At 41.7% G+C, this 11,691-nt stretch overlaps 1 pseudogene; it reads right to left on the reverse strand.

Moving 5' to 3' along the window:
• Positions 1–5,065: 5,065 nt before the first annotated feature.
• Positions 5,066–5,951, reverse strand: LOC119624208 (mitochondrial nicotinamide adenine dinucleotide transporter SLC25A51-like; annotated as a pseudogene).
• Positions 5,952–11,691: the final 5,740 nt, after the last annotated feature.

Here is an 11,691-nt window from a genome sequence, read left to right on the forward strand (position 1 = left end):
GGTATTGCCTTGATGGTTTTGGACAACATTCTGGATAATTCTCTGGATTACCAAGCAGAGACTCTTATTCTCTTCTCTTACTTCTCCCAAACAAATGGAGTCTGTCTGTCTGTTCTAAGCTGCCTAAAGTTGGGGGTGGAGTGACACAAGCACCCCTGTGGCCACCACCACTGTGACTGGTCTGGGTCAGAGCTGAAGCCAGCACAGCACAAGGTCTTGCCCAAGGCCTGCTATAACCACTCTCTGGCTACTGCCTATGTTCACTCAAGGCCCTGGGGCTCTACAATCAGCAGGTGGCAAAGGCCTGTGTCCTTCCCTTCAGGGTGGTGAGTATCCTCAGGTTCCAGGTGGGTCTAGAGGTGTCAACCAGAATTCATGGACTAGACTCCAAAACCTTAGAAATTTACCTGTTTTCTATTGTACTACAGCTAGCCTCACACTCAAACCACAAGATGCAGTTGTTCCCACTCTTCCCTCCCCCTTTTAAAGGCAGAGAAGCCTCACCCCATGGCCACTACCACCACAGGCCTATGGGAAGTACCACCAGACTAATACTAATGTTCCCTTAAAGCCCAGGGGCTCTTTAGTCAGTTTGTGGTGAATGTTGTGTGGCTTAAAAGTCACCCTTCAGAGTGGTGGGTTCTCCTCTGTCCCAGGGCAGGTCCAGAAATGCCAAGAGCCATGTCCTGAATTGGGGACCCCAAGAGCCTGCTTGGTGCTCTACCCCACTGTGGCGCTGCTGGTACCTAAAGTGCAAGGTGAAGTCTGCTTTACTTTTTCCTCTGATTTTCCCAAGCAGAAGGAGTTTCACCCCATCGCCACCACTGCTGGTAATGTGCTGAGTATCACCTGAAGCAGCAAGTCCTGAGACTCACTCAAGGCCTCAATATAGTACCTGGGTATTGCTGCTGGTTATTCAGGGCCCAAGGGCTCTTCAGTTAGCAGGTGTTGCATGGCGCCAGGACTGGGTTTTTCTTTTCAAAGCTGTGGGTTCCCTTCAGGCTCAGCGTGTGTCTGAAAATGTTATCCAGGAGCCAGGGCCTGGAAAGAGGGCCTTGTGACTCTAACTAGTGCCCTAGTCTTCTGTGGCTGGGTGGGTATTCAAGACAAAAGACAAAGTTCTCCCCTCTCTTCCCTCTCCTCTCTTGAAGTAGAAGGCTGAGTTCTGTTTTGGAACCACAAACTGTGCAGCCTGGGCTTAGGGGAGGGTGATACCAGCACTTCCTTAGCACCCCAGCTGGTGTCTCAGTAATTTGCCCGCCCCTACCTGCCACCCTTGCCCAGTCCACTGTGTCTGGGCCTGATTCAGCACTAGGACTCATCGAAGAGCTGCAGTCTGTGTTAGTTAGGGTGTTCTTTCTTACTTACTTTCTTTTTTTTTGACTTGAAAAGCAAACTTTATTTCAAATTATCCAAAAGAAGTGTTAACTCTGACACATTTAACATATTTCATTTAAACTCATATGGTCATAAAACTCAAACTATCAAACAAAAATAGCATTGTGTGCTTAACCACTTTTAATAATGAACATTTAAGAGGAAACATTTAGAGACTTCCACAAAATTTGGGAGCCATTAGGCAACATATATTTAATATTAAGCAAAGACAGCATTAAACATGAAAAATCCTCAAATTTCAAGAGAATGCCTGTTCAAGTCTTTGATATGTATTTGCACATGACAAAAGAAATATTTTAATTGAAAAGAAACCAAGTCTGATTGCTTACCCTTTCTTCAAATGTAATCTCCTGTCCACCCTTCATTTTATGAATGCATATCCCTCACTCTACTTCATCTACACTGAACCAGTGTTAGTTCAACATGAATGGCTTCACTCAAAGCCCTCTAGATCCCATTTCATATATCCCATTGACCACCATTATTCCCTTACATGTTTGCACAGCCTTATACTGAGTATTACATTGTAACCGAGCTTGGGAATTTTAGGTATCCAAAGGTAATTATATACACACACCTTTCTGTTTCATTGCACAGCTCACAATATAGCCGGTGATTACACAGCCAACCAGGTTAAGATGAATATTGATGGTTTAGACAAAAATGTCGATTTTGTCCCCAACCCCAAAAGAAACAAGAAAGACACACATATTCACCACCATATAAAGGTTGTGTTTACTCTGTGGTGCAGTCCTGAGGGATTATACCACTCTAAATGTGTTAAATCCAGAATCCATAACATTCCTGGTGGTATCAGACATGAAGTGTAGGACACAATACCATAAGTGTCCTGTGCTCATGAGCCATTTGTGCCACATATGTAACAGGGCACTTTTAAAGCTTTTCAGATATTCAATAATGTTTGCCTTTTCAACTTTTTTTTTTTTTTTTTTTTTTTTTTGAGACGGAGTCTCACTCTGTCGCCCAGGCTGGCGTGCAGTGGTGCAATCTGGGCTCACTGCAACCTCTTCCTCCTGGGTTCAAGCTCTTCTGCCTCAGCTCCCCTGAGTAGCTGGGATCACAGGCGTGTGCCACCATGATTGGCTAATTTTTGTATTTTTAGTAGAGATGGGGTTTTGCCATGTTGGCCAAGTTGGTCTCGAACTCCTAACTTCAAGTGATCTACCCACCTCGGCCTCCCAAAATTCTGGGATTACAGGCACAAGCCAACGTGCCCAGCCTGCTTTTTCAAAATTATTACCACGCTAGTTCACACTGAAGGTAAAAACAATAGTTAGAATCTTTTATTAACAACTCATTTTGACTTCAAGTTCAGAAAAAGCTGTTGGTTACAAGTTCTGTTGAATTTTCTGTCAAATTTAAGAAGTCTATAGGATGACACGAAACCATCCCTGGTAATATATTTGCAGTTTGGTCTTCAAAAGCTGTAAAAAGTGACAAAGAAATAAAAAAAAAATACTGAGTTAAAACCTTTAAAAATATTTATTAGGAATTGTTTTTAAATGCCACTTATTTGAGACAGCATAAACCAAAGCATTTTCCTTAGAATTCTCACTTAGCTTATATTTCACAAAAGTGCTTCAGATTTCTACCACCTGTATGGGGTGTAAAGACAAAGGAAGCCCAGCAAAACCAAAGGCCCAATGGTGTCTATTCCCAGGGCCAAGGTATAACCCCAGGCTAACCCACCTGCCCTGTGCTGAGTAGCTGGACATGCCCGTGAGTGCTCAGAGTCACACACATGAATGAGAGGGTCAGGCACCAAGGTGCTTTTATTCATTCATTTCTCAAACTCAACTCCTTTCAAATCCTGACTCTATTTAATAGGCCAAAGGATGCTACTCATATTTATTTCATATTTATTTGGTGTCAAATTATTATTATTTTTTAAATCCTTACATCTACACCTTGAAAGTAAACTGCAATATCCAGCACAACATTGTCAGACAGAGCTGTTGTATGGCTATTTAGGTTCATTACTGCCTGGCTAATACTTAATATGCTTCATCCTTTACAGCTGGAGGAAGGATGTTCATTGTATTTAAGCATTTAGAGGTAAACAGCTTTTATGGACTATTTGCCCAGAAACTTTAAGTAAACTACCAAGTTGAGGCCCTGATTTTATTTTGGTCAGTATGTGCACATATTCACATGCAATTATCCGAAAGAAGAAAAACTGGTTAACAAGAAACCTACCATCATGTCATGCTGGAAATCAATCTTTAACTACATAATATTTACAGAAAGGGTTTTAAGATTCATAATCCACTTTTTCAGTTTTGTCTCTTATATTTCATTAGTCAATTGGAAGTGGCATATGAATCATTTTGCTTTATCTGGAAAAAATATTTTCACATTTTCCAATTCCTTTGACAAAGAAGTTTTCATCTGCTAAGGGATGAGAATGCTATTTGGCTGTTACCTACTTTTAGAATTCAAACTAACCCTTCAAATGTCTTTATTTAGATCATATGCTCTCAAATTATCTTATTGTTTTACTAACACAATGGTAAAACTGAGTTCCCAAAATGTCAAAACTCTAATAGAGTCTCTATTTCCAAGAGTAAAATAAAAGACAGCCAACACTGTGGGGTGAAAACTATCCTGAGCCCTTTTCCCCAGTCTGTAATATTTGGAAACCAGGGGTGAGGGGACGTGGGATTGCATTAATAGACTTCTAAAACAAAATGTTAGGAAAGTGTTTATTTTTTAAAATGAGAGTTTTAAGAGAACAGGATGCTTGAATATGACCAACTCGTACTCAAGGGGAAAAATAACCACAGTCCTTTGCTGAGATGGCACCAATAATTCAAAGAAACTAAGCTAAACAGAATTTTATCTATACACAATTAATATGAAAACTTGATGGGACACCTATAACAAAATTTAAGCCCCTTTGTCTTTTGACAATGAAATAAGTGAAGTTAACATAAGGAAGTTTTGGAAGGGTTGAAGATCACAGTCAGAATCAAACAGAAAACTTTCAAACCTACAGAGCAAAATGAGAACTTTCGTAGCTCCTTGATCTACCATATCTAAATGGAAATAGTATAATGACTCTCCAATAGGTGCTTAGTTTCAAAACTAATACAAGCAATTTATCATGAAAAGCCTATACCTAATAAGCTGTTTTTCTTCTCTGTTCCGCCCCTTTGTCATTGCTTGAGCTTAATGAAGACTATCCTCTGCAGCTGCCCCTGAGGGCAGAGAAGTAAGCAATAGAGTAACAAAGGAAGCCTGAGGAGTCTCTGGCCGGGTCACAGTCATTTATGTTTCAATGCAGAAGATTTTAAGACTGTTTTGAGAAAAAGAATCCTATTTTGGGGATTAGGTTCCCTGTCAAAGGCCATCAGATGGACAGCTATTTACCAGGTAATTAGCCTAAATATCTTAGGTAGTGATAAAAAACATAAAACAAAAGAAAAACAAAACAAAACAAAACAAAAAACAAAAAACCCTTGTATTTTCCTATTGGAACCTTTTATTCTATTTTGTTGATGCTTAAGGAAAACAGCTTTGCCCATAACTCACTGTGGCCTGGAGTTATGACACCAACTTGTATTTGGCCAATTAAGAAAGAGGCCAAACTGCATTCTTCTTAGAAGGTCTATTCAATTGATAAATGGCACTTAACTGATGGTTTTTTTCACATAACCGTTGCATTGATTATGCCCCAAGAGATAAGGGACAGATGGTAATTTAGATGAGAACCTCTGAAAAGATTTATCAGTTTTCTGTCCCATTCCAGCCAGATTTTTTGGGAAACCTTGGGGAAAGACTGAAATTCCCCACCAATCTGAGACTGTATGTGATTTTTTACAACATGAATTGGAAAAAACAAGAATCCCAGCATGGCACCCAATAGACCTCCACCAATAAAATCATTAACCAAATGAGTACTGTGAGTCGTCGCGGTAGGCAGATGCTACTTAATGGGACCTTGAAGGCAGGAAAAAAATAAAAAAATAAAAGACATTGCTGAGTCCATTCCGGAAAAGAATGGGCACCAACCCTCGATAATACTCTCCAATTCCATGACATTTCAGTGCCTTGAAAGCCTGATACGTGTTGGTAAATTTATCATGATGCTTGTGGTCTTGAAGCAATGTCTGAAGTGAAAATTGCTTCTGTTGTCCCTGCAAGCACTGCTGTCACGCCACGGATTGCAAACTCTGGAGCACTGACATGCTTGTGGAGAAGGCAGGATAAATCCTCATACAGACCAAACGTAACAGCAAGTGTAGTTGTCTGCTGCATCAATCGGGGAAAGATTCCACGATACAAGTTTCGAAATCCATCCCTTCTCAACTGAAGTGTTGCATCCCGGGTTTTGATGCCATACAGCTGTTATCGAAAGATGACCTTCTGAATGGGAAATGTGATTGCGACGTTGTTGAAGGTTGCACAGCAGCCACACAAGTAATGCTTCATTTCACCAAATTTGTAATATGAGGTGACATATCTTGTTTTGAAGATGTTAGTACTGGTGGTCTCTTTCCATGAGCTTCTGAATCCATCATGTTGCTTAAGATCTTTCTTTTTCATGAGGGACTCTTTTCTTTCTTTCTTTCTCTCCCCTCCCGCCCGCCCGCCCTCCCTCCCTCCCTTCCTTCCTTCCTTCCTTCCTTCCTTCCTTCCTTCCTTCCTTCCCTCCCTCTTGTAACACCATCCGAGCCTGGAGTTTAGCAGGATGATAGCTTTCTGATAATATTCCCAATTTATTCCATTGTTACTGTTCTGTTAGGTTTCTCTCTTCTGGAGTCAATTTTGATAACTGTATTTCCGTTCTCCAGGCGCCCATTTTCCTAACTGTGAAAAGCGGGGACGGGGGTGGATAAGGTCAATAAGTTCTCTTCCGTCTTTGACACTCCACAGTCAGGGGTCCCGAAGTGAGGAGAAATCCCAGTCTCCCGGGAGGCAGGGGCCCTTGCGCGGTGCCAGCCCCGCTCTCTCCAGGGCTCAGGCAGAGCCCGGCTCCTACCCGCCCCTGCGGTTCCTGCGCACCAGGGAGGTGCCTCCCCAGCCCCGGGCGCGACCGAATGAAGGCACAGCCTCCTTCGCAGGAAAGGTCGCCCAGCAGCCGGACAAACGCCCACCTCAGGAGAAAAAGGTGGGAGCAGAAGAGACTCAGAGCTGATTCCGCGCGCGCCGTCTGGGCGGGGCCCGCAGCGGCCAGGCTGGGGCAGCAGGCTAGAGCAGAGGACTGGGGTGAGCCTCCAGGGAGGCCCGCTGCCCGGACGGACGGGCCCTTCGGCGCGTTTCTCCTCCCTCCAACCATATGCGAGGGGAGCTCGGTGCTTCCCCACGCCCGCCCCGCACTCACCCATCCTAGTTAGGGTTTTCTAGAAGGACAGAACTAATAAGATAGATGTATATATAAAGGGGAGTTTATTAAGGTTATTGACTCACACTATCACAAAGTGAGGTCCCACAATAGGCCCATCGCATGATGAGGGGTAAAGAAGCCAGTCTGAGTCCCAAAACGTCAAAAGTAGGGAAGCCAACGGTGCAGCCTTCAGTCTGTGGTGGAAGGTCCAAGAGTCTCAAAGCTGAAGAACATGGAGTCTGATGTTTGAGGGCAGGAAGCATCCAGCCCGGGAGAGTCAGTCTAGTCCTTCCGTGTTCCTCTGCCTGATTTTATTCTGGCCATGCTGGCAGCTGATTAGGTGGTGCCCACCCAGATTGAGGGGGGTGTGCTTATCCCAGTCCACTGACTCAAATGTTAATCTCCTTTGCAACACCCTCACAGACACACTCAGGATCAATACTTTGCATCCTTCAATCCAATCAAGTTGACACTCAGTGTTAACCATCACATAGTCCTATGGCCTTGACTGCCTTTCATATTTACTTAAAGAAACAGAGCAGTGTAGGTGGTGAGATTTGCAGGAACTCAAGTTCCAACCATTGGGCCTGTGATTCCCCTCTGGCTGGTCCTGGTTTAAAAGCTCACTCTGTGGGCGGGCATCATCTGAGTTTGGTCTGGTTTTCCTTTCTCCTCTAACAGGAAGGTACTGAATTCAGTGGCTCATAATTGCTGTGTTCTCCCTCCCCCAGCACCCAGAGATGCTCCCCAGACCATGCAGATACTGCTGGGGTGTCGGGGAGAGGGGGTGTCAGCAATTCAAGACTGTTTTTTCTACCTCTTCAGAGACTTTCAGCAATACCAGGTTAATACCAGGCACTATGAGGGCTCACCTGATTTAGGGTTCTTAAGAAGGTTTTGTGTGGGTGTGTGTGTGTGTGTGTAGATAGTTGTTAAATTGGTGTCCTTGTGGGGGAATGATGGGTGGAGCCTTCTATTCTGCCGTTTTGCCTTGCCTCCCCTTTTTCATTTTTTGAAATAATTTTAGGAGAATTGGTGTTAGTTCTTCTCTATAGGTTTGGTAGAATTCATCAGTGAAACCATTCAGCCTTGGGCTTTTCTTTGTTGAGAGACATTTTATCACTCATTTAATCTTGTTACTCATTATTGGCCTGTTCAGGTTTTTTGTTTCTTCCTGATTCAACCTTGGTAGGTTGTATGTGTTTAGGAAATTATCCATTTCCTCTAGGCTTTCCAGTTTGTCAGTGTGCAGTTGTTCATAATAGTCTGATGATCTTTTTTATTCAGATATTGTCAGTTGTCATATCTCCTTTTCATTTCCGATTTTGTTTATTGGGGTCCTCTCTCTTTGGTTGGTATAGCTAGTAGTTTATTGATTTTGTCTTTTTTTCTTTTTAAGACAAAGTTTTATTTCTGTCACCCAGGCTGGAGTCAGTGGTGTGATCTTGGCTCACTACAACCTCCACCTCCTGGGCTCAAGAGATCCTCCCACCTCAGCCTCCGAAGTAGCTGGGACTACAGGCATGCACCACAGTGCCCAGCTAACTTGTGTATTTTTTTTGCAGGACAGAGTTTCACTATGTTGCCCAGGCTGGTCTTGAACTCCTGAGGTTGTGATTCACCCACCTCAGCCTCCCAAAGTGCTGAGATTACAGTGTGAGCCACCTTGCCCGGCCTGAGTTTATCTTTCCAAAAAATCACTTTTTGTTTCATTGATCCTTTGTATACATTTTTTGTTTCTGTTTTGTTTACTTCTGCTCTTATCTTTCTTTTTTCTTTCTACTAATTTTGGGCTTTGTTTGTTCTCACTTTTTTAGTTACTTGAGGTGTATCATTAGAGTGTTTGTTTGAAATCTCTCAATTTTTTTTGATGTAGACGTTTATTGCTTTGAACTTTCCTCTTAGCATTACTTTTCCTATATCCCATAGGTTTTGGTATGTTGTGTCTTCATTTTCATTTGTTTCAAGATTATTAAAAATTTCCTTCTTAATTACTTCATTGACTCAAAGGTTGTTGAGGATCATGTTGTTAATTTCCACGTTTGTCTAATTTTCAAATAACAAGAATTATTGATTTCTAGTTTTATTGCATTGTTATCTGAGAAGATACTTGATATAATTTAGACTTTAAAAAAAATTTGTTGAGACTTGTTTTGTGGCCTGCCATATGGTCTATCCCAGGGAATGTTCCATGTACTGATGAGAAGAATGTATATTCTGTAGCTGTCATATGAAATGTCCTATAAATTTCTATTAGGTACATTTGGTCTAAAGTGCAGTTTAAATCCACTGTTTCTTAATTTATTTTCCATCTAGATGATCTGTCTAATATTGAGAGTGGGGTGTTGAACTTTTCTTGTATTGTAGTCTATCTTTCCCATTGGAGGTAATAATATTTGCTTTATATATCCATATACTCCAGTGTTGGGTGCATGCATGCATATTTAGAATTATTTTATTTTCTTGCTGAGTTGATCCTTTTATCCTTATATAATGACCTTCTTTGTCTCATTTTACTGTTTTTGACTTAAAGTCTGTTTTATCTAATAGTACAGCTATTGCTGCTTGCTTTGGTTTCCATTTATGTGGAATACTTTTTCCCACCCCTTTATTTTCAGTCTGTGTCTTTACAGGTAAAGTGAGTTCCTTGTAGGTGGCATATGGTTTGGTCATTTTTTTTTTTTTTTTTGGAGACAGTCTCACTCTGATCCCCAGGCTGGAGTGCAGTGGCGCGATCTCGGCTCACTGCAAGTTCCGCTTCCCGGGTTCACGCCATTCTCCTGCCTCAGCCTCCTGAGTAACTGGGACTACAGGCGCCTACCACCACGGCTAGCTAATTTTTTGTATTTTCAGTAGAGACAGGGTTTCACTGTGTTAGCCAGGATGGTCTCGATCTCCTGACCTCGTGATCCGCCCACCTTGGCCTCCCAAAGTGCTGGGATTACAGGCGTGAGCCACCACGCCCAGTCGATTTGGTCATTAAAAATTCCATTTAGCCAGTCTGTATCTTCTAAGTGGAAAATTTAATGTTTACATTCAAGGTTATTATTGACGTGAGGACTTATTCCTGTCATTTTGTTAATTGTTTTCTGGTTGTTTTGTACATCATTTGTTCCTTTCTCTCTTATTGTTCATTACTGTGGTTTGGTGTTTTTCTGTAGTAGTACTGTTTGATCCATTCTCTTCCTCATTTGTATGTTTGCTTCACCAGTAAGTTTTTTTTTTTTTTAAATACTTAAAGTTCTAGGGTACACGTGCACAATGTGCAGGTTTGTTACATATGTATACATGTGCCATGTTGGTGTGCTGCACCCATTAACTCATCATTTACATTAGGTATGTCTCCTGATGCTATCCCTCCCCACTCCTCCCGCCCCACGACAGGCCCCAGTGTATGATGTTCTTCTTCCTGTGTCCAAGTGATCTCATTGTTCAATTCCCACCTATGAGTGAGAACATGCAGTGTTTGGTTTTCTGTTCTTGCGATAGTTTGCTGAGAATGATGGTTTCCAACTTCATCCATGTCCCTACAAAGGACACGAAGTCATCCTTTTTTATGGCTGCATAGTATTCCATGGTGTATATGTGCACATTTTCTTAATCCAGTCTGTCACTGATGGACATTTGGGTTGGTTCCAAGTCTCTGCTATTGTGAATAGTGCTGCAATAAACATACATGTGCATGTGTCTTTATAGCAGCATGATTTATAATCCTTTGGGTATATATCCAGTAATGGGATGGCTGGGTCATATGGTATTTCTAGTTCTAGATCCTTGAAGAATCACCACACTGTCTTCCACAATGGTTGAACTAGTTTACAATCCCACCAACAGTGTAAAAGTGTTCCTGTTTCTCCACACCCTCTCTAGCACCTGTTGTTTCCTGACTTTTTAATGATCACCATTTTAACTGGTGTGAGATGGTATCTCATTGTGGTTTTGATTTGCATTTCTCTGATGGCCAGTGATGATAAGCATGTTTTCATGTGTCTGTTGGCTGCATAAATGTCTTCTTTTAAGAAGTGTCTGTTCATATCCTTTGCCCGCTTTTTGATGGTGTTGTTTGTTTTTTTCTTGTAAATTTGTTTAAGTTCTTTGTAGATTCTGGATATTAGCCCTTTGTCAGATAGATAGATTGCAAAAATTTTCTCCCATTCTGTAGGTTGCCTGTTCACTCTGATGGTAGTTTCTTTTGCCGTGCAGAAGCTCTTTAGTTTAATTAGATCCCATTTGTCAATTTTGGCTTTTGTTGCCATTGCTTTTGGTGTTTTAGACATGAAGTCCTTGCCCATGCTTATGTCCTGAATGTTATTGCATAGGTTTTCTTCTAGGGTTTTTATGGTTTTGGGTCTAACATTTAAGTTTTTAATCCATCTTGAATTAATTTTCATATAAGGTGTAAGGAAAGGATCCAGTGTCAGCTTTCTACTTATGGCTAGCCAGTTTTCCCAGCACCATTTATTAAATAGGGAATCCTTTCCCCATTTCTTGTTTTTGTCAGGTTTGTCAAAGATCAGATGGTTGTAGATGTGTTGTGTTATTTCTGAGGGCTCTGTTCTATTCCATTGGTCTATATCTCTGTTTTGGTACCAGTACCATGCTGTTTTGGTTATCGTAGCCTTGTAGTATAGTTTGAAGTCAGGTAGGGTGATGCCTCCAGCTTTGTTCTGTTGGCTTAGGGTTATCTTGGCAATGCAGGCTCTTTTTCGGCTCCATGTGAACTTTAAAGTAGTTTTTTCCAATTCTGTGAAGAAAGTCATTGGTAGCTTGATGGGGATGGCATTGAATCTATAAATTACCTTGGGCAGTATGGCCATTTTCACGATATTGATTCTTCCTATCCACGAGCATGAAATGTTCTTCCATTTGTTTGTGTCCTCTTTTATTTCATTGAGCAGTGGTTTGCAGTTCTCCTGAAGAAGTCCTTCACATCCCTTGTGTGTTGG

The sequence above is a fragment of the Chlorocebus sabaeus genome, chromosome 1 (genome assembly GCF_047675955.1).
Source record: "Chlorocebus sabaeus isolate Y175 chromosome 1, mChlSab1.0.hap1, whole genome shotgun sequence".
NCBI lineage: Eukaryota > Metazoa > Chordata > Mammalia > Primates > Cercopithecidae > Chlorocebus > Chlorocebus sabaeus.